Source organism: Palaemon carinicauda, chromosome 8 (genome assembly GCF_036898095.1).
Source record: "Palaemon carinicauda isolate YSFRI2023 chromosome 8, ASM3689809v2, whole genome shotgun sequence".
Classification (NCBI taxonomy): domain Eukaryota; kingdom Metazoa; phylum Arthropoda; class Malacostraca; order Decapoda; family Palaemonidae; genus Palaemon; species Palaemon carinicauda.
In genome coordinates this window covers 176,222,981-176,246,538 of record NC_090732.1, presented here as the reverse complement: position 1 = coordinate 176,246,538, position 23,558 = coordinate 176,222,981, and the positions used below count along the sequence as shown (strand labels likewise).

The following is a 23,558-nucleotide window of genomic DNA, read 5'->3' as shown; positions in this document are numbered from 1 at the left end:
AGTTTTTCTTAATTATTTAGGTGAAATTATAATTGTTTTTAATTTTAACTTTTCAGATTCTTCTCCATGTGGAACGCTTCCCTTCGGAGGATAAGTGGTTCTCCCTATTAGTGATTATTTTTCAGGTGATTTAAATAATTGTAATTCTTGTTTTATTACAGGTTCTCTCCACCAAAAGCTATATCTATATTTAAATAACTACAGGTTTGTATTAGGGAAAAATACAAATTATATACGAATGTCATTTGTTTCGTAATTGGAATACAAACCATGCTATTTATTTGTCGTCATACTCTCGGCGGAGCTGAAATGACGAGCCATTAAAATTTAGCGAGGGTTAACTACCCCCACCACTAGTTAGCGGGGGATAGGGGTGGTAGCTTGCTACCACTCCCACTCTCACACTGGTGATTTAGCTCACTTTTGGCTCTGATGGAGAGCGGTTGTTTCCGCTCTTCCTCCTCGCCTATTCTGGACTGCCATTAATTTTTCCTTTTAACTTATATAATAAAACATTCTTATTTTTTATGTATATATATATGTATTGAAATGTTGTAAGTTTCCTTTTCAGTGTTTGTGCTATACGTGTGATACATATACGACAGGTTCTCAAGACTCTTGTGCAAGGCCAGGGAACCTTCCCTTCCAACCTCTCCCCCCTTGTCCATCGGTCTTCCCGTTGGCTCGGCTGCCGCTGCAGGGGAATCGTCATCGTTTGGACCCTCCTCATCCAACTGTCATTGTCTTCACTTTTCCCTCTTTCTACGGGAAACAAGGATTACTGAGCGAAGAGAGAGAGTCCTCTCAGAGATTGACTACAGTCTTTCTCTTCTCAAGACCGTTCACCTTTCATGGACCTCCGACAGTCTACTAACGGGGGGAACACCTTTCCCGTTCGCGGGTTAGGTTGCACTTCCGATAGTTTGTCTCATTTATTTAAGTGAAATTATAATTTTTTAATTTTAACTTTTCAGCTTCTTCTCCGTGGGGAACATTTCTCTTCGGAGGATAAGTGGTTTTCCCTATTAGTGAATATTTTTCAGCTGATTTAAATAATTCTAATTCTTGTTTTATTACAGGTTCTTTCCGCCAAAAGCTATATCTATATATGTAAATAACTTCACGTTTGTAATAGGGAGAAATACAAATTATTTACGAATGTCTCTTGTTTTGCAACTGGAATACAAAACACGATATTTATTTGTCGTCATACTTTCAGCGGAGCTGAAATGACGAGCCATTAAAATTTAGCGAGGGTTAACTAACCCACACCACTAGTTAGCGGGGGTTAGGGTGATTTAGCTCACTTTTGGCTCGGATGGAAAGCGGTTGTTTCTGCTCTTCCTCCTCGCCTATTCTGGACTGCCCTTAATTTTTGCTTTTAACTTAATTTTTATATATATATATAAATATGATAAAATATTCTTATTGTTTATGTATATATATATGTATTGAAATGTTGTAAGTTTCCTTTTCAGTGTTTGTGCTATACATGTAATACATATACGACAGGTTCTCAAGACACTTGTGCAAGGCCAGGGAACATTCCCTTCCAACCTCTGCCCACTTGTCCATCGGTCCTCTCGTCGGCATATAACTACCGTTGGCTCGGCTTCCGCCGCAGGGGAATAGTCATCGTTTGAACCCTCCTTGTTCAACTGATGTTGTCTTCGCCTGAGGATAAGTGGTTCTCCCTATTAGTGAATATTTTTTAGGTGATTTAAATAATTGTAATTCTTGTTTTATTACAGTTTCTCTCTGCTAAAAGCTCAATCTTTATAGAAATAACTACAGGTTTATATTAGTTAAGGAAAAATACAAATTATTTACGAATGTCATTTGTTTCGTAACTGGAATACAAACCACGCTATTTATTTGGAGTTATACTTTCGGCGGAGCTGAAATGACGAGCCATTAAAATTTAGCGAGGGTTAACTACCCACACCACTAGTTAGCTGGGGTTAGGGGTGGTAGCTTGCTACCACTCCCACTCTCACACTGGTGATTTAGCTCACTTTTGGCTCTGATGGAGAGCGGTTGTTTCCGCTCTTCCTCCTCGCCTATTCTGGACTGCCATTAATTTTTCCTTTTAACTTATATAATAAAACATTCTTATTTTTTATGTATATATATATGTATTGAAATGTTGTAAGTTTCCTTTTCAGTGTTTGTGCTATACGTGTGATACATATACGACAGGTTCTCAAGACTCTTGCGCAAGGCCAGGGAGCCTTCCCTTCCAACCTCTCCCCCCTTGTCCATCGGTGTTCCCGTCGGCATATAACTACCGTTGGCTCGCCTGCCGCCGCAGGGGAATCGCCATCGTTTGGACCGTCCTCATCCAACTGTCATTGTCTTCACTTTTCCCTCTGTCTACGGGAAACATGGATTACTGAGCGAAGAGAGAGAGTCCTCTCAGAGATTGACTACGGTCTTTCTCTTCTCAAGACCGTTCACCTTTCATGGACCTCCGACAGTCTACTAACGGGGGGAACACCTTTCCCGTTCGCGGGTTAGGTTGCACTTCCGATAGTTTGTCTCATTTATTTAAGTGAAATTATAATTTTTTAATTTTAACTTTTCAGCTTCTTCTCCGTGGGGAACACTTCTCTTCGGAGGATAAGTGGTTTTCCCTATTAGTGAATATTTTTCAGCTGATTCAAATAATTGTAATTCTTGTTTTATTACAGTTTCTCTCTGCCAAAAGCTATATCTATATATAAATAACTACAGGTTTGAATTAGTTAGAGAAAAATACAAATTATTTACGAATGTCATTTGTTTCGTAACTGGAATACAAACCACGCTATTTATTTGGAGTTATACTCTCGGCGGAGCTTAAATGACGAGCCATTAAAATTTAGCGAGGGTTAACTACCCACACCACTAGATAGCAGGGGTTAGGGGTGGTAGCTTGCTACCACTCCCACTCACACACTGGTGATTTAGCTCACTTTTGGCTCGGATGGAGAGTGGTTGTTTCCGCTCTTCCTCGCCTGTTCTGGACTGCCATTAATTTTTTTTTTATACTTAATTTTCCTTATATACAGTATACAGTCTATATATATATATATATATATATATATATATATATATATATACATTCTAATTGTTTATGTATATACATATGTATTGAAATGTTGTAAGTTTCCTTTTTCAGTGTTTATGCTATACGTGTGATTCATATACGACAGGTTCTCAAGACACTTGCGCAAGGCCAAGGAACCTTCCCATCCAACCTCTCCCCCCCTTGTCCATCGGTCTTTCGTTGGCATATAACTACCGTTGGCTCGGCTGCCGCCGCAGGGGAATCTTCATCGTTTGGACCTTCCTCGTTCAACTGTTGTAGTATCGCCTTTCCCTCTTTATACGGGAAACATGGATTACTGAACGAAGAGTGTTTCCTCTCAGAGATTGACTACGGTCTTTCTCTTCTCAAGACCGTTCACCTTTCATGGACCTCCGACAGTCTACCAACGGGGGGATCACCTTAACCGTTCGCGGGTTAGGTTGCGCTTCCGATAGTTTTCGTCAATTATTTAAGCGAAATTATAATTGTTTTTAGTTTCAACTTTTCAGCCTCTTCTCCGTGGGGAACACTTCCCTTCTGAGGATAAGTGGTTCTCCCTATTAGTGAATATTTTTTAGGTGATTTAAATAATTGTAATTCTTGTTTTATTACAGAGTCTCTCCGCCAAAAGCTATATCTATATATGAATAACTACAGGTTTGTATTAGTTAGGGAAAAATACAAATTATTTACGAATGTTATTTGTTTCGTAACTGGAATACAAATCACACTATTTATTTGGAGTTATACTTTCGGCGGAGCTGAAATGACGAGCCATTAAAATTTTGGAGGGTTAACTACCGACACCACTAGTTAGCGGGGGTTAGGGGTGGTAGCTTGCTACCACTCCCACTCACACACTGGTGATTTAGCTCACTCTTGCCCCTTTTCGCCAACGGTGTCTGCTCACCAGCGTTTGCCTGCGGGCCAGCATTCCTCTGCGCCCGCGCCAACCCTCTTATGCGCACGCGCGCCAGTTCTCACCCGTAATCGCGTGCCCAGGCACCCGCCTTTGCGTGGCCAGTCACACGCTTTTGCACATTCTTGGGAGACTTCACAAAACCCTAAACCCTACACAGTGCCTTACTGTGCGCCAGCGCTCTCCTGCGCACCTGCGCTCTCAGATCCAACAGTCTCCTGCTCACTTGCGCTCTCCTGCGCAGTTGTGGTCTCGGATCCAATGCGCCAGCGCTTGCCTGCTCTCCAGCGCTTTTCTGCGCATTCACCGAAAACTGCGCTTTAGCAGGAACTGAGCACCAGCATCATCGCTGCCACTTTTCTTTTGTTTCTTAGCTGGCGCTTGCCTTTTAGTAAAATATTCGTCCAACGAAGCTTGTTAAGGCCAGGTTTTTAAAATTTGCCTGAAATAACTCGTGCAAACCATTACAGTACTCAAGCGCACGACCTGTGAGAATTTTTTCTGGGTGTGTTTTTTCTACGAGAGCCACCATTTTAAAGTTGCCATCTAGACCCTCTTTAATTTCTGCCGTTGTTAGTGGGTCATCCTCCTCGCCCCCCGCTGTACTCTTCTGAACGATGTTCACTCGCATGGCCTCCAACTCCTTCAGGCCATCTGTCGTAAGTTCCTCGGTGCTCCTGGATGAGCTCATTGATGTCGGCCTCATCAACTTCCAGACCCATGGCCTTCCCGGGTGTAACGATCTCGGCAACTTCAGATTGAGCAACAGGTTTAGGTTCATCAACATTTTCAGAATCGTCTTCAATTTGGTGTGCGTGGAGGCCCTTGAAATCTTGTGCGGAGACGACATCAGGCCACATCTTTTACTAAGCAGAGTTCAAGGTGCGCCTCGAAACCTCCTGCCATGCTTGATCGATCATTTTGAGGCATTTGACAATATCAAAATACTCCTTCCAAAATTGACGAAGGGTGAGGTTTATCCACTCGATAAACAATTGTCTTGTTACCCAGGCTTTTCCATTAGCCCTCCACATCACATTAAAAAGCCCCGTCTTGTCACAATTGAAGACTTGCTGGGGACTGTAGCCTTCCCAGACAGTCAACTTGTTGAACGTCTTGACAAAGGCTTCGGCTGCTTTCGTGTCCGAACTTGCAGCCTCCTCATGACACACCACTGAATGAATGCCCGAGCGTCTCTTAAATTTTTCAAACTACCCACGAGAAGCCTTGAACTCTGGGGGTTCCTGCTTCGATGTTCCTTCTCCTGCGTCGGCTTCGCCTTAGCAAGCACGAGATCAATGGAAATGACGCTGGCTTTCTGGCAGATTATCTCTTCAGTGATAGTGTCTCCAGCCATTTCTTTGTCCTTTATCCAGACAAGAAGCAGTCTCTCCATCTCATCGTGAATGTGGCTCCTCTTGCTGGAAAAAAGTCGCGCCCTTAGAAGGTGTTGCTGCTTTGATAGCAGTTTTCTGCTTCAGGATCATTCCTATCGTAGACGGATTTCGGACGTATTCCTTCGCGAGCACACTTAACCGCATGCCAGCCTCGTATTTCTTGATTATTTCCATCTTCATCTCCATGGAAAGCATCGTCCTCTTCTTTCCCTTGACATCAGCGACTTTCTTGGGACCCATGGCTAATAATGTATTGCAAGTATCACACACGATAACAGTACATACTGTAAAATTGTTACGAAAGCCAAATCACAAACACTAAATCAATGCGCACGACACCGCTGCCGGAACGAAAAGACATAGGAACGCCAATGCGTAGATGCACAATGGGATACAGTACCGTAGATGCCAACCAATAGGAGAGCAGGATCTCATGGTGGTAACTAGCATCCAAGTAGAGAGATAACCAATGGGAACACAGGAGGATGGTAGCAAGTTTACGGGCTGGCGGCTCGCAAATTTTAAAGTCCGTCTCGTATACGGTCGGGCTCCCGCTCCGTACCACCTTCCGTTTTCGAAACATTTTTTGTGACCCGAGTCGTAAAATTCTTTGCGTATCCTTTTGGAAAGTAAAAATTCCGTAAGCCGATTCTTTCGGCGCATGAGGTTTGACTGTATTATCAATAAAAGAAAATACTAATTTACCAAGATAAATCAGTTTAATTTTATACAAGAAAAAAGATTGTTTCCAAGGAAATATTTTTGCTATTAGTGTACTATTTCTGATAGACTTAGACTTCATCACCCCGAAAAAAAAATGTAAAGTCGAACTGTCATAAGTCGCATAGGTCGCAAGTCAAGAACCACCTGTATTTGCTGTGGAAATGCTTAGTTCTTTAGGTTTTCATCACTGCCCGACCAGCTTGCCATTCAGTTGGACACGAGCTTTCATTCTCTGATACCTAATTCCAGTCTGTCAGCAGTGTGAGAGAGGGTTTCTAAATGTTTCCTCCTTTCAGCCCATCTAACGGTTTCACTGATCACCCAACATTCAGTTGACGTCAGTAAGCTTCGGCTGTGTGAGCGTGGTGGCTGGTTTACCCGTCGCTACCACCCTGGTAGTTAACGGAGGGTAGCTATACCTCGCTATAAAGTCTTTTGACTAGTTTCAGCTTTCATCAATATGAAATCCTGTATAAAGAGCTCGATGTTTGTATAGTTAGGAAAACACAAATTATTTCCAAATTTGTCATGTTTATGCTCCTATCTTTTCCCTCATGATGCTCTAGTTTATTTTGATCTTTTTCCAGACTGGTTCTCCAGCTGGTCTTAGCAAATTTTTTGTCAGTCCTGAAGATTCCAGGGCAGTAACATCAACCATTTAAGGATATTCACTAACCTCTTTAGAAGAGTTATTTATTATATTCTTGTATTGATTTCATGTTCATATTTTACTGCTTTTCTGCCTTTATCTCCTCATCCTTTCCACCTCTTCCAGTATACCAGTAATTTCTGTATTATCATTTGTTGCATACGTTTTCCTTTTCAGTCGTTACGTATATCTTCCCTCTTCTGTTTTTCTACTCCAGCACTTTGGTTTCCTCTGCTGTGATAAGTTTTAGGTTATATTCCTCTCACAAGGTATGTTCCTCTTTTTCCGTGCCACCCACATTTGGATTTCCATCCTTTTCTTTTTACGGCTGGAATTCTCCTTTTCCCATAAGTTATCGTGTGCTCGTCTTTATTTTATCAATGTCGTTCCACCTTCCTTTCTTCAGGAGATTTGCATCATTGATTATTTCTACACCAATTTTTTTATCCTTTTTGTTATCTTGTTTATTTATTAATATTATTTTTTATTTGTTCATGTGTGGAACACACCTTATTTATTTTAATTAGGAGATGCATTTTGTGAGGTGGCATAACCACTGGATTCAGAACATTTTAGAATTTTTGGGATAGTTCCCTAGCTACTAGCCATCCATATCTCCTCCCTTTTTTCTCTGTACCCGGTGAATTCGAATATGACATGCCTGTGCTCCTTGCTCCACTAAACTCTATTAACTCTCCCTCTAGGTTTGGAGCATTGTGCGCTTGACCATGCGTTGAATTTGCTTCAGGAATAGTGAAAAGTGTAGTGGACTGGGCACATCATGTGGAATGTATGTTGGACATGCCAAAGTTTCTGGGATTGGCCATGTCATTTGGTAAGTTTGTCTTGGTTTTCCATTGATACACATTCTCTCCTGTTGAGTTGCATGTATTTAATATCCTTTAATGATATATATTAGTAGGAATTTCTCCTAAAAAAGAAGTATACAATTTTACCGGAACAAATAAGCGATTTATCATATATTTTATATAAATTCTACCTGAGAAATTTTTATTTACTGTATAATCATACACTAGACTGGCTATCCCGCTCACTCACACCTGTCGGTTGAGTAACCACTTTTACTTTCGGCTCGGTAGAGTGCAAACGTACCGTCTCTCTCTCCCATTAAAACAAACTGCCTTGACTTTATTACTATTCCTTTTTCTTTGGTGTGTGTTTGGTTATTGTCCCTTTCTGTGTCGGCTTCGGCCTGAGCAAGCACGAGATCACTGAAAATGACGCTGGCTTTCTGGCAGATTATCGCTCCAGTGATAGTGTCTCCAGCCATTTCTTTGTCCTTTATCCAGACAAGAAGCAGTCTCTCCATCTCATCGTGAATGTGGCTCCTCTTGCTGGAATAAAGTCACGCCCTTACAAGGTGTTGCTGCTTTGATAGCTTCTTTCTGCTTCTGGATCATTCCTATCATAGACGGATTTCGGCCATATTCCTTCGCGAGCATGCCAGCCTCGTATTTCTTGATTATTTCCATCCTCATCTCCATGGAAAGCATCGTCCTCTTCTTTCCCTTGGCATCAGCGACTTTCTTGGGACCCATGGCTAATAATGTATTGCAAGTATCACACACGATAACAGTACGTACTGTAAAATTGTTACAAAACCGGAATGAAAAGACAGGAACGCCAATGCGTAGATGCACAATGGGATACAGTACCGTAGATGCCGACCAACAGGAGAGCTGGATCTCATGGTGGTAACTAGCATCCAAGTAGAGAGATAACCAATGGGAACGCAGGAGGATGGTAGCAAGTTTACTGGCTGGCGTCGCGCAAATTTTAAATTCCATCTCGAATACGGTCGGGCTCCCGCTCCGTACCACCTTTCGTTTACCGAAACATTTTTCGTGACCTGAGTCGTGTAAAGTAAAAATTTTGTAAGCCGATTCTTTCGTAGCTTGAGGTTTGACTGTATTATCAACAAAAGAAAATACTAATTTACCAAGATAAATCCGTTTAATTTTATACAAGAAAAAGAATCGGTTTAATTTTATACAAGAAAAAAGATTGTTTCCAAGGAAATATTTTTGCCATTGCCGTACTATTTCTGATAGACTTGACTTCTTCACCCCGAAGAAAAAATATATAAAGTCGAACTGTCATAAGTCGCATAGGTCGTAAGTCAAGAACTACCTGTATTTGGTGTGGAAATGCTTAGTTCTTTAGGTTTTTATCACTGCCCGATCAGCTTGCCATTCAGTTGGACACGAGCTTTCATTCACTGATACCTAATTCCAGTTTGTCGGCAGTGTGAGAGAGGGATTCTAAATGTTTCCTCCTTTTAGCCCATCTAACCGTTTCACTGATCACCCAACATTCTGTTGACGTCAGTAAGCTTCGGCTGTGTGAGCGTGGTGGCTGGTTTACCCGTCGCTACCACCCTGGTAGTTAACGGAGGGTAGCTATACCTCGCTATAAAGTCTTTTGACTAGTTTCAGCTCTCATCAATATGAAATCCTGTATAAAGAGCTCGATGTTTGTATAGTTAGGAAAACACAAATTATTTCCAAATTTGTCATGTTTATGCTCCTATCTTTTCCCTCATGATGCTCTAGTTTATTTTGATCTTTTTCCAGACGGGTTCTCCAGCTGGTCTTAGCAAATTTTTTGTCAGTCCTGAAGATTCCAGGTTAGGAAATTCATTAACCTCTTTAGAAGTGCTATTTATTATATTCTTGTGTTGATGTCATTTTAATTTTTTACTGCTTTTCTGCCTTTATCTCCTCATCATTTCCACCTCTTCCAGTATACCAGTAATTTCTATATTATCATTTGTTGCATACGTTTTCCTTTTCAGCGTTACGTATGTTTTCCCTCTTCTGTTTTGCTACTCCAGCACTTTGGTTTCCTCTGCTGTGAAAAATTTTAGATTATATTCCTCTCACAAGGTATGTTCCTCTTTTTCTGTGCTACCTACATTGCGATTTCCATCCTTTTCTTCTTACTGCTGGAATTCTCCTTTTTCCATAAGTTATCGTGTGCTCGTCTTTATTTTATCAATGTCGTTCCACCTTTCTTGCTTCAAGAGATTTGCATCATTGATTTTTTTTACACCAATTTTTTTATCCTTTTTGTTATCTTGTTTATTTATTAATATTATTTTTTATTTGTTCATGTGTGGAACACACCTTATTTATTTTAATTAGGAGATGCATTTTGTGAAGTGGCATAACCACTGGATTCAGAACATTTTAGAATTTTTGGGATAGTTCTTTAGCTACTAGCCATCCATATCTCCTCCCTTTTTTCTCTGTACCCGGTGAATTCGAATATGACATGCCTGTGCTCCTTGCTCCACTAAACTGTATTAACTCTCCCTCTAGGTTTGGAGCGTTGTGCGCTTGACCATGCGTTGAATTTGCTTCAGGAATAGTGAAAAGTGTAGTGGACTGGGCACATCATGTGGAATGTATGTTGGACATGCCAAAGTTTCTGGGATTGGCCATGTCATTTGGTAAGTTTGTCTTGGTTTTCCATTGATACGCATTCTCTCCTGTTGAGTTGCATGTATTTAATATCCTTTAATGATATATATTGGTAGGAATTTCTCCTAAAAAAGAAGTATACAATTTTACCGGAACAAATAAGCGATTTATCATATATTTTATATAAATTCTACCTGAGAAATTTTTATTTACTGTATAATCATACACTAGACTGGCTATCCCGCTCACTCACACCTGTCGGTTGAGTAACCACTTTTACTTTCGGCTCGGTAGAGTGCAAACGTACCGTCTCTCTCTCCCGTTAAAACAAACTGCCTTGACTTTATTACTATTCCTTTTTCTTTGGTGTGTGTTTGGTTATTGTCCCTTTCTGTGTCGGCTTCGGCCTGAGCAAGCACGAGATCTCTGAAAATGACGCTGGCTTTCTGGCAGATTATCGCTCCAGTGATAGTGTCTCCAGCCATTTCTTTGTCCTTTATCCAGACAAGAAGCAGTCTCTCCATCTCATCGTGAATGTGGCTCCTCTTGCTGGAATAAAGTCACGCCCTTACAAGGTGTTGCTGCTTTGATAGCTTCTTTCTGCTTCTGGATCATTCCTATCATAGACGGATTTCGGCCATATTCCTTCGCGAGCATGCCAGCCTCGTATTTCTTGATTATTTCCATCCTCATCTCCATGGAAAGCATCGTCCTCTTCTTTCCCTTGGCATCAGCGACTTTCTTGGGACCCATGGCTAATAATGTATTGCAAGTATCACACACGATAACAGTACGTACTGTAAAATTGTTACAAAACCCAAATCACAAACATTAAGTCAATGCGCACGATACCGCTACCGGAATGAAAAGACAGGAACGCCAATGCGTAGATGCACAATGGGATACAGTACCGTAGATGCCGACCAACAGGAGAGCTGGATCTCATGGTGGTAACTAGCATCCAAGTAGAGAGATAACCAATGGGAACGCAGGAGGATGGTAGCAAGTTTACTGGCTGGCATCGCGCAAATTTTAAATTCCATCTCGAATACGGTCGGGCTCCCGCTCCGTACCACCTTCCGTTTTCGAAACATTTTTTGTGACCCGAGTCGTAAAATTCTTTGCGTATCCTTTTGGAAAGTAAAAATTCCGTAAGCCGATTCTTTCGGCGCATGAGGTTTGACTGTATTATCAATAAAAGAAAATACTAATTTACCAAGATAAATCAGTTTAATTTTATACAAGAAAAAAGATTGTTTCCAAGGAAATATTTTTGCCATTAGTGTACTATTTCTGATAGACTTAGACTTCATCACCCCGAAAAAAAAAATGTAAAGTCGAACTGTCATAAGTCGCATAGGTCGCAAGTCAAGAACCACCTGTATTTGCTGTGGAAATGCTTAGTTCTTTAGGTTTTCATCACTGCCCGACCAGCTTGCCATTCAGTTGGACACGAGCTTTCATTCTCTGATACCTAATTCCAGTCTGTCAGCAGTGTGAGAGAGGGATTCTAAATGTTTCCTCCTTTCAGCCCATCTAACGGTTTCACTGATCACCCAACATTCAGTTGACGTCAGTAAGCTTCGGCTGTGTGTGCGTGGTGGCTGGTTTACCCGTCGCTACCACCCTGGTAGTTAACGGAGGGTAGCTATACCTCGCTATAAAGTCTTTTGACTAGTTTCAGCTTTCATCAATATAATATCCACTATAAAGAGCTCGATGTTTGTATAGTTAGGAAAACACAAATTATTTCCAAATTTGTCATGTTTATGGTCCTATCTTTTCCCTCATGATGCTCTAGTTTATTTTGATCTTTTTCCAGACTGGTTCTCCAGCTGGTCTTAGCAAATTTTTTGTCAGTCCTGAAGATTCCAGGGCAGTAACATCAACCATTTAAGGAAATTCACTAACCTCTTTAGAAGAGTTATTTATTATATTCTTGTATTGATTTCATGTTCATTTTTTACTGCTTTTCTGCCTTTATCTCCTCATCCTTTCCACCTCTTCTAGTTTACCAGTAATTTCTGTATTATCATTTGTTGCATACGTTTTCCTTTTCAGTCGTTACGTAAGTCTTCCCTCTTCTGTTTTTCTACTCCAGCACTTTGGTTTCCTCTGCTGTGATAAGTTTTAGGTTATATTCCTCTCACAAGGTATGTTCCTCTTTTTCCGTGCCACCCACATTGGGATTTCCATCCTTTTCTTCTTACGGCTGGAATTCTCCTTTTACTATAAGTTATCGTGTGCTCGTCTTTATTTTATCAATGTCGTTCCACCTTCCTTTCTTCAAGAGATTTGCATCATTAATTTTTTTTAAACCAATTTTTTTATCCTTTTTGTTATGTTTATTTATTAATATTATTTGTGATTTGTTCATGTGTGGAACACACCTTATTTATTTTAATTAGGAGATGCATTTTGTGAAGTGGCATAACCACTGGATTCAGAACATTTTAGAATTTTTGGGATAGTTCCCTAGCTACTAGCCATCCATATCTCCTCCCTTTTTTCTCTGTACCCGGTGAGTTCGAATATGACATGCCTGTGCTCCTTGCTCCACTAAACTGTATTAACTCTCCCTCTAGGTTTGGAGCATTGTGCGCTTGACCATGCGTTGAATTTGCTTCAGGAATATTGAGAAGTGTAGTGGACTGGGCACATCATGTGGAATGTATGTTGGACATGCCAAAGTTTTTGGGATTGGCCATGTCATTTGGTAAGTTTGTCTTGGTTTTCCATTGATACACATTCTCTCCTGTTGAGTTGCATGTATTTAATATCCTTTAATGATATATATTGGTAGGAATTTCTCCTAAAAAAGAAGTATACAATTTTACTGGAACAAATAGAGATTTATCAGATATTTTATATAAATTCTACCTGAGAAATTTTTATTTACTGTATAATCATACACTAGACTGGCTAACCCGCTCACTCACACCTGTCGGTTGAGTAACCACTTTTACTTTTGGCTCGGTAGAGTGCAAACGTATTGTTTCTCCCTCCCGTTAAAACAAATTGCCTTGACTTTATCACTATTCCTTTTTCTTTGGTGTGTGTTTGGTTATTGTCCCGCTATGTGGACATGTCCAGGTATTGAGGGCCGCCACTGCGGTACAGTAGGCCCCTGCGGTACAGTAGGCCCCTGCCATACGACATTAATCCGTTCCGGAGTTGGTATCGTATGGTGAAAATGTCGTGTGGCGGGCAATAGAAAAATTAATGCGTGCAAAACCCCAGGTAAAAACCTTGAAAATTAGTACGTAACAAAATAGTATAGTAAGCACTGTACTACAGTTTACTTATATATAATATACATGTACTGTACAGTATATAATTAGATAACATTACAGGTATAAATAAAAATTATATACTGTACTTTACTGTAAAGGAAAAATTAAATATTATTTGCCTTTGTAGTGACGTGACTTGAGCTGGTTAGTGGGTGGAGGCAGAGGGGGGAGGAGACGGTAGATATAAAAACATATCGATGCTTATTATGTTATGTACACTTAATAATAAATTTATTCTTACTATTAAACACTTAGAATTAAAAATGCTTTTCTTTATTGTTTTTGTCTTTTCAAATTTTTTTTCAATTTTTTTTTAGAACTTAAAAAATTACATTTTTTTTTTTTTTAATAGAATCACTACTATCATCTTTGCTTTCTGACACTTCTCTTTTGGAGAAATATCTATCCAAAGAAGCCTGTCTCTGACGATTCCTCAACATATTTCTAAAATGACTCATGCACTTGTCATTAACACACTCCATAAGACGACCTGTGTGGAGTTTTTCTGTGTTTTTTTTTTCAATGAAACTTGTAAGCTTCCCTTATTTCTGCCGATGTCGTTTCTTCAGTCTCCCCCCCCCCCCATCCTCACCACCACTAGATCTGTGCTCTTCTTGAATGATGGTCAACTGCATTGCCTCCAACTCCTTCAAGTCTTCAGTCGTAAGCTCCACCCTGTGCTCCTCAATATGGTTATGGACGTCATCCTCATCGACAACAAGCCCCATGGACCTCCCGATTGAAATTATTTCCTCAACATCACCCTCAGGTGCAGGATCATCAACAGCCTTGTCTTCGGTTGAGGGACCGAAACCTTCGAAGTCTCGTTCTGCCACAACAGCTGGCCACAGTTTCTTCCATGAGGAGTTCAAGGTGCGCCGTGAAACCTCATTCCAAGCTTTGTCGATCATCTTCAGGCATTGAACGATGTCAAAATGCCCCTTCCAAAATTCACGGAGGGTGAGTTGAGTGCTTTCGGTCACTTCGAAGCCTCTTTTGAACAGATGCTTCATGTAAAGCTTCTTAAAGTTGGCAATCACGTGCTGGTCCATAGGCTGGAGGAGAGGGGTGGTGTTTGGTGGCAGATAGGAAACCTTGATGGAGAAGTCAGGATGAATGATGTCCTCAAGGCCAGGAGGGTGAGCAGGGGCATTGTCCAGTACCAGGAGTGGAAGATTGTTCTCTTCTAAAAAGTTCTTGACAGCAGGACCGAAGCAGACGTTTATCCACTCAATAAATATGATCCTCGTGACCCAGTAGTTGGCATTAGGCTTTCAAAATACCGTGAACCTCTCCTTCGTGATATTTTGTGCCTTGAAGGCACGAGGATTCTCTGAGTGGTATACCAGTAGGGGCTTAATTTTCAAGACCCCACTGGCATTTGCACAAAATGCGAGCGCAAGTCTGTCCTTCATCGGTTTATGGCCAGGAAGTTTCTTTTCTTCAGCTGTGATATATGTACGGCGGGGCATTTTCTTCCAGAAAAGGCCAGTTTCATCACAGTTAAACACTTGCTGAGGAATGTAGCCTTCTCTGAAAATTACTTTCTCAAACTTCTTGAGGAATTCTTCTGCTGCTTTCTTGTCAGAACTGGCTGCCTCTCCATGCCTGATGACTGAGCGAATACCAGTCCTCTTCCTAAAACGATCAAACCACCCATGAGAAGCCTTGAACTCTTGGGGGCTTGCTGCGACGTTCCTTCGTCTCCGCCGTCTCTCTGGGCTTCCACGAGATTGAAGATGGCGCTCGCCTTGTGCGAAATTACAGATTGCATGAGTGTATCACCAGCGATTTCCTTCTCTTTAATCCATAGTAGAAGGAGTCTCTCCATCTCGTCGTTGATTGAGGTCCTTCCACTGGCAAGGACAGTTATGCCTTTAGAAGACTTACTTGCTTTAATGGCTTCCTTGTTCTTGATAATTGTACCAATCGTAGACTGGTTACGGCCATACATACTAGCGAGGGTAACGATGCGCATGCCTTCTTCGTATTTCTTTATTATCTCCAGCTTCGTTTCCATAGTAATTATCTTCTTACTTCTCCCTTTAACATCACTAGCAATCTTGTGACCCATGGCTAACGAATTAAAGTTAGAATTAAGCACTAAAATGCACAAAAAATACGATATCGCAAGCACTTACACGAGATCAAGTCTTTATGAAACGCACGAGATTCTGAACTGAGTGCGCATATAACAAAGAGAGAGAGGCAGCATCTCTCTCTCAGGCATTGTGAGAGGGATTTCGGCCAATAGCGTATCGGCATCTTAGTGACGCCGACCAATAGCAGACCAGTTTCTTAGTGACGTATGAGCGTGGTGGTAGGCTAGTGACTCGCACAGTCGTACGTGTAAAAACCGCCAAGTTTGAGTTTTGGAATTCGATGCCGTAAGGTGGGAAAAAATGTCGTAACGATGGGACGAAAAAACATCGTAGTCCACACTGTAATGTGAAAAAAACGTAAGCTGGGGACGCCGTATCCCGGGGGTCTACTGTACCTTCATGTGGTCCGTGGAGACTGACCCTTACCCTTTATGCCTGGCTTGCTGGGGACGTCAGTGTTCGCGGGACAACACCTGTTCCGAGTGCAGGGAGTGGCCTGCCTCCCAGTTGGAGAGGTTTGCATCTAAGAAGAAGTCTAAGCACGAATCTTTACTTTCGGGGTCTTCTCAAAATCGAAGGAATCGGGAGCTTCTGCTTCCTCTACGCCCAAGTCTGCCTGAAGCTAATTCTCGACCAGGCCCTTCCGGGGCACGGCCGAGCAGTAGCGCAGGGCTTGTGTCTTTGTGGCCATCGCTGGGCGTCGATGGCCTCCCTTCGAAGGAAGTTCTCCTCGAACTCCTCCGAAGGGGAGCAGAGAGAAGGCAGTCATCTCTTTCCTCTGCGGAGGTTGATCCTCCTCTTGTGGGTGCAGGCATTGTTGCCCGTCGGTCAGGCCGAGAGTCTGGTTCTGACGCCGAGGAGTTAGCTAACCCACCAGGGGCGGTGGCAGGGCTCTCTCCAAGGCAAGCTTCCTCTTTGGGGGAACATATCTTTCGTTCGCAAGAGAAGATTGCCTCTTTACATCGGCAATCTCCTTACGCTTTTGGTTCTCCTCCAGGGGCGGAACGAGAACCTTGTTATAAGCGTAGTCCTCCTCCTGGTGAACTCTCCTCCCCTGCGGAGGAATTATATGCAGACCTCGATCAGTCTCCTCCTCGGGCAGTCTGTTGAATGTTCCTCTCCGTATGTTCGTAGAGTGGAGGGGTGGGTAACCCCTCTCCACCCCGGACGTTCTCCTCCTCGTGCTGTGAGGAGACGTCTTTTTGAACCTGCTGGTTCTCCTCACGTTGACTCTTCGGGGTCTCGTGACAATCACCCTTTGGGCTGGCGTGATTGTGAACCTTCGGGCTCTCGTCATGTGGATTCTGCGGGTTCTCATGACAGCAGGAGTCCTTCCGGTCTCCATCGCAATAAACCTTCGGGCTCTCGTAACGTTGAACCTCCGGGTTCTTGTGCCGTCAGTCACACTGACCCTTCGGGGTCTCGTGACAGATAAACCTCGGTTCCTCGTTACATTGACCCTTTGGGGTCTTGTAACCTGAGTTACGCTGAACCTTTGGGCTCTCGTAACTTTATAGTCACGCTAACACTTCGGTGTTTCGTGAATGGGAAACTTTGGTTTCTCATTACGCTGACTCTTCGGTGTCTCGCAACACAGGCCACGTTGGGCCTTTGGTCCCTCGTACCCTTAGTCACGTTGACCCTCCGGGGTCTCGTGACAGAGAAACTTCTGTTTCTCGTTGCGTTGATCCTTGGGGTTCGCGCTACACAGTTCACGCTGAAATTTCGAGTTCTCGTAACCATGGTTAATCTTTTTATGACAGATTTTTCAAACTCGTTATGTCGATCGTTTGCGCTCACACAACACAAGCTATCGCGAACCTTCGGGTGAGCATAGCAGTGAGTTCTCTCACCAACCTGAGAGCTCTCGAGCGCATATGGCGCGCCATATGTGCGAACATTCTGTGCCGCGCCACAAGCGCAAAGAAGGTACAAGGTGCGCGCAATCAGGAAGGGCGTGCACACGAGCACCCTTCCTCCTACCAACAGTTCGGCACGCGACCATCTTGGCACTCACAATCAGCCTCTCCATCCTCTTAGGCCTCAACAGAGACAACAGTCGCCTGCGCGACCGAGCCCAGATCCTATCCCTAAGGGTAGGCCTGTGCCAATCTTGCCTGTAGGGAAGCCTCCCTCAGACGAGAGGGTTAGGAAACCTGCCCAGGTTCCTAAACCCAGGCAGCAGTGCCTTCATAAGGACCTCCCCCTTAGTTCCTCTGGAGCCCGTGACCCCCTGTGGCTTAGCGCCTTATTCATTGTAATGTACCAAGCCATGAAAGGAGTCGTTCCCCGCACCCAGTCCTTAGGTGACACACCTAGGATGTCTTTATCGCCTCCTCTCTTCCCAGGGTCCTCTCCTCCCTCTGACCCTAGGAGTTCAGAAGATTCTGCACATGCTGGTCCTTCTGGCAAGGGGAAACAGTCATCCCCTCGCAAAAGACTCTGGAGGAGATTTGTCAAGAACCTCAGGGTAGCCCTCTACAGTTCAAGACGCCACAGGCCAGACCAAAGGGGAAAAGGAAAAGGATTCGTCCTTCGCCCCCCAAGGAGGATAGGGTTATTTCCTATGGAGACTCCTTCCATCCCTCACCAGTCGAGATAGTGCCTAAGGAAGCGCGACCTGCAACCGGACAGGGCTCACCCCATACGGCAACGGACTTACATTCCACCCGTAAGCCGACGGAGCCCTCTAGGCCCTTGGGGACAGAGAACTTCCGGACTCGTGGGAGGGAACCGAAGGATTTGTTCACCATCCCCAAATCCTCAGCCAGGCTTCCTTCCTCACAGCCTCCCAGGCAGCCGGAAGTGAGAACCTCCTCGCCAGTCTCCCTATCCCCAGTCTATCCAGTTGACGACTTCGACCCACTCCAGGCTCCTATGGTTGAGAGCTCGAACGTGGAAGGGCAGAGCGATCTCGAGGACGACGCTCTGCCAGCAGCCGTTATCCCTAAGCTTACGTAGGATGAGAGGAAGGAGACGGAACATGCCCTCTGGCAGGTCCTAGCCTGCATCCGTTCCATCAGTGGACAACCAGATCCATCGGCAGCCCCTCTGGATGGAAAAGTAACTGTCCTTGACCATTTCTACAGCACTCAGAAACCTCAGAGGACCAGTGCAGCTTTGCCCTGGTCAAAGGGGTTGAAGAGTGAAAAACAGAAGGCAGTATCCCAGGCATCTGGTTCCACCTCCTCTCTCCTCTCCAGCTCTTCCTCCAAGCTCCTACCTCAGTATGTGTTTCAGAGGAGGTACTACGAGATCCTCGGGGAATCTCTTCCAACGCTGTCTCTCGACCACTCTATGGAGGCACTTCCGAAGGCCACACCCTTCGAAAAACTTAGGGACTTCCAGTCTCCTTTTCGGCCTCTGAAAGCCTGAACCAGGAGAAGTGGCGAAGTACGCCATGCAGGCTGCTTCATGGCTGGACTTCTGGTTTGGATCCTTAGGACAACTGTCTCGGGAGTCCTCCAGGAAGTCTTTGGAGACTTTCCTATTGTCTGGCACTTGGGCCATCGAATTCCTCTCCCATCAGGTAGTGGACCTTTTGACCAACACTATCCTGAAGAGGAGAGATGCCGTCTTAGGCAAGTTCCATAGACATCTTCAGGCCGAAGTAGCGAGACAGAAATGCTCCTTTCGAGGGCAACTCTTTGTTCCATCCCGAGGATGTCGAGCGGGTGGCAGAGAGGTGGAGGAAGTCCAACTAGGACTCCCTCAACTAAAAGGTCTTAACAGCTAGACGTTACCCCTCTCAGCCACAGCGGAAAGCACAGCAAAACCTGCAACCGAAAAGAGCTGGAGGCCCAAAACAGCCGGGTAAAAAGTGTGTGAAGCAGGCCTTTCACAGCAAAATGTCCTTTCTTGGAGGAAAGGGTAAGAAGGGATCTGGCCGAGGCCGGTCCCATTAGGACAGGTAATCCTCCCATTTGCCCACCTGGAGTGGGATGCCTGCAAAGCCGCTGGCAGAGGTGTCTTAACCACGGGGTCGAACCCTGGACGGTCGAGGTGATTTGTTCAGGGTATCGTATCCCGTTCACGCTCTCTCCCTCCACTGACTCGAGTGCCGATTCCATCGAACTCCTGTGTGAAGGGATCCGCACAGGAGTTTGCCCTAAGGGCAGAAGTCCAGTCCATGTTGGAGAAGGACGCTCTCCAGGAGGTCCTCGACAGGTCCCCAGGCTTTTACAGTCGACTCTTTCTTGTGAAAAAGGCGTCTGGAGACGGGAGACCAGTCATTGACTTCTCGGTCTTGAACAGGTTTGTCGAACAGACACCTTTCAGGATTGAGACGACCGACACAGTCAGACAGGCGATAAGACATCAGGACTTTGTGTGCATTCTAGATCTAAAGGACGCTTACTTCCAGATCCCAATTCACCCGTCTTCCAGGAAGTGTCTGAGATTCATGTTTATTCAGAAGCATTACCAGTTCAGGGTACTTGGGCGACTGGCTGATTCTGGCAGACTCAGAGGCGGCCCTTCTCCGCCGCTTAGACGAGCTTCTAAGGTTTTGCCAGGATCTGGGGATCGTGGTAAACCTCGAGAAGTCTCACCTTCTCCCCTCTCAAGAACTGGTGTACCTAGGCATGCGATTAGACACACTAAGGCACAAAGCGTTTCCATCAGACGAAAGGATCTAGAGATTGAGGGAGATAGCACAGGTCTTCCTGAGCTAGGAAGAGCTACGGGCGCAGTATTGGCTTTGCCTTCTCGGTCACCTCTCTTCCCTGACCCGACTGGTCCCTAACCGTCGCCTCAGGATGAGATACCTCCAGTGGCGACTAAAATCCCAGTGGAACCAACACTCCGATTCCCGGGATCACCTAGTCCGCACCCTCTTAATGAGAGAATGCCTTGATGAAGTCATTGAGCTTCAGCACGGCATTTCATTCCCGTGCTGAAACTTGGTGACGGGCAAGAGGGCTCTCGAACTTGGGGAAATTGCTCCCCCAGTTCGAATCTAAATTTCTCTCTTTCATCTTTTTCTAACTCTTTATATGGCTTCAACCTTCTCCTAATATTATAAACTTTCCTTCATGTAGCTGTCCCAACCCTATGAGTAAAATTTCCCATATGTATGTGTATATTTACATATATATGTGTGTTTATTATTTTTTTTTCTCTTTTTATGGCATGGATGTTTCTACATCTATTATTGCCACTTGGGCGGATGTTTCTACATCCGGTATTGCTGCCTGCTTTGATGAATGGGAAGGGTGTCACGGTTGGGAGGTGTTTGTGCTCAAAGCTATATGTGAGAGTATTGGATGATCTCAGCCATCCCGAAGATGGTTTGGACCTTTTTGGCGGAACTATTCTCAAGTGTTGGGTCTTCGGAATCCAGGGGGATCCAACGCTTGGGGTAGGACTCTCGGCTTTTGGCCGGAAGCCCGTCATTACAGATATGGGGAGGATGATTCCATAGTTTCTTGGTCTCAGTCCTAACAGGCGGGTTCAGCTTACACCTGTGCCTCTATATCTGTTTTGATGCTATCCTTCGGGTAGGGTATGGAGTGGACCATCTGGGAAGTATACTCTCACTGTGCCGGTAGTGGAGAGTGTAAATCTCCTTCCCAACATGTGATGCCTTAATGTTCTCAAGCAGGTAAATCAAACTTCAAAAAATCACTCTTCTCTCTTCTTTTTTTATGATGGAATCTTGTGAAAATGACCCCACCTCCCCTGGATATGCTGACTCGCCCCCGGCACTGTTGACGACCTCTGGCAATTCATTTAAAGAAAACTCCGTTGACGACGTAGGAACTAAAAAGGACTATTCTTTAAACACTCGGAAAAAGGGTAATTTGGGCAACACAGGAAAACTGAAAGTCCTGCACGTTACCCAAATCCCTTTAGAAGCTAATTATGATGTGCTACATAAAATATTTGAGTGTTACGGATCAATAAATGAAATTAGAATGAAACTTCAAGATGATAATTGGGAATCTTGGTTATCATTTAATTGTCACGAGGAAGCATTTAATGCAAGCTGTAACATTGTTGATATTAAAGTAGGTAATATGAATGTTAAGGGTGCTCTGTGTGATGGGGCACCTAAAGATCTGGATGTCTACAGACCAGCAGACTGGGCTGATAAAGATATAGAGGCAGATATACCATCCCAAAGAAAGCCAAAACCACCAATGTGGCTTCTTGCTCAATCTGTAGGAGGTACGGAAAATTATTTCAAGATATGCAAATTTCTTCAGAGGAAGGTAGGTACGATCGCACCCGGAGATATATCTCGATTTGGGAAGAAAAGTTTCTTGATAAAGGCCAAGTCATACACACAGTCTGTTATACTGTCTAATTTGAAGACAGTAAATGATGATATAAAATTGGACATCAAACCCCATCTAAACTTTAGCTATGGAAGGGGAGTGGTTTTTAATAGGGATCTGTATGAATTTACTGAAGAGGAGATATTGGCCATGTGTCCCCTATCAGTGTGGAAAGTACATAAAGTACCTGGAACATCAATGATTGTTCTTACTTTCCAGGATGCTGATGTACCTTTCCACATAGACATAGAAAACGAAAGGATCAGAGTTCAACCTTTTAAGCAGAAGCCACTGCAATGTTATAATTGCTTTAAATTTGGACATCCTTCCAAAGTTTGCAATAATGAAAAAATTTGTAATACTTGCTCCAAAATTTATCATGGGGATTGTACACTTGAGGCAAGGTGCTTAAACTGCAACTCTAATCATAAATCTAATGATAGGAGCTGCCAGTTTTATAAGTTAGAAGAGGCTGCCCTCAATAAATCAATTATTGAACATGTAAGCGTGGGGCATGCCAAGAGATTATTAAATAAATCTAATACTTATGCAAAAACATTAAAAACAGGAGAAAAAGTTCCTCGGGAATCATCTCACCCACCTACTACTGTAGGTAGTTCTCGAAAAAGGAATTCACAATCTATTGATAAAGTGCTGCATAAGACAAGAACATCTCCTCCTAAAGATTTATCATTGAGTATCAACAAAAAGACATTGCCCACCACTATCAAACCTTTGTCCCCCATTACAAAGGATAGTACTAACCTCTCCCAGGCCATATCCTTGCCTGATTTAATGGAGATTCCACCTGACACCAAGTTATCAGGTGTACCTGTAGTGGGGAAGGTACAAAAACCTGGTAACTTGCAACCTATTAATCGTAAAAGAGAGAGACCTCCATCTCTCTCGCCCCCTTCCATAAGAAATACTAGAATTATGACATCAAATAAATATGATGTTTTGTCTGTTGATGTTGGCGATCAACCAGAAGACAATTTAAATAAATCAGAAATTCAAGTTGAGGTCCACCATCCCCCTCAACAAATATATAAAAAAGATACAAAGAAAAACTCCAACGTAAAACCCAACATAACAAGACCATCTCTGAAGAAACCTACAAGTAATAATGTTAGATTAAAAACTGCTAATGGGAAGACCTCACCCAAGACGTCTTCCAGAAATAATCCATAGTTTTCTCCTCCATTTTGCAATGGAACTGTCAGGGTTTGAGGGCGAAATATGAAGAACTTAAGCTCCTAATTCATGAGCATTCCCCCATAATAGTATGTCTACAGGAAAGTATGCTTGATTCTAACACTCCTAGTCCTCGAGAGTATGTTAGCTATAGAACACCATATAATCAACAAGCAGGGAGCCATGGCGGAAGTCTCATGTACATTCGTCGAGATGTTCCCCAAATACCCATGTCTATACGTACAACCCTGCAGGCAGTTGTTGTACAAATTGATATAGGGAGAAAATATACAATATGCTCTCTGTACTTACCTCCAAATGATGATATTTTATATGATGATTTAGTAGAAGTTATTCAACAACTCCCTCAACCTTTTCTCTTACTGGGAGATATGAATGGTAGACATCCTTTATGGGGTGATGTTTTGGCCAACACAAGGGGCAATATTATCTCATCAATTGTGGAGAATGAGGATGTGGGGCTCCTTAA

The 23,558-nt window shown here is 43.3% G+C and overlaps 1 protein-coding gene and 1 long non-coding RNA gene across 2 annotated transcripts in view; both read left to right on the top strand.

Moving 5' to 3' along the window:
- Positions 1-23,558, top strand: part of LOC137645587 (Parkinson disease protein 7 homolog) — a 420,232-nt gene that overhangs the window by 281,403 nt on the left and 115,271 nt on the right. The window lies entirely within an intron of this gene.
- Positions 1-23,558, top strand: part of LOC137646141 (uncharacterized) — a 57,477-nt gene that overhangs the window by 26,902 nt on the left and 7,017 nt on the right. Inside the window, exons 5-6 of the long non-coding RNA XR_011045405.1 lie at positions 7,463-7,593; positions 10,100-10,230. This is a non-coding gene — a long non-coding RNA (uncharacterized lncRNA). The remainder of the gene's footprint in view (positions 1-7,462; positions 7,594-10,099; positions 10,231-23,558) is intronic.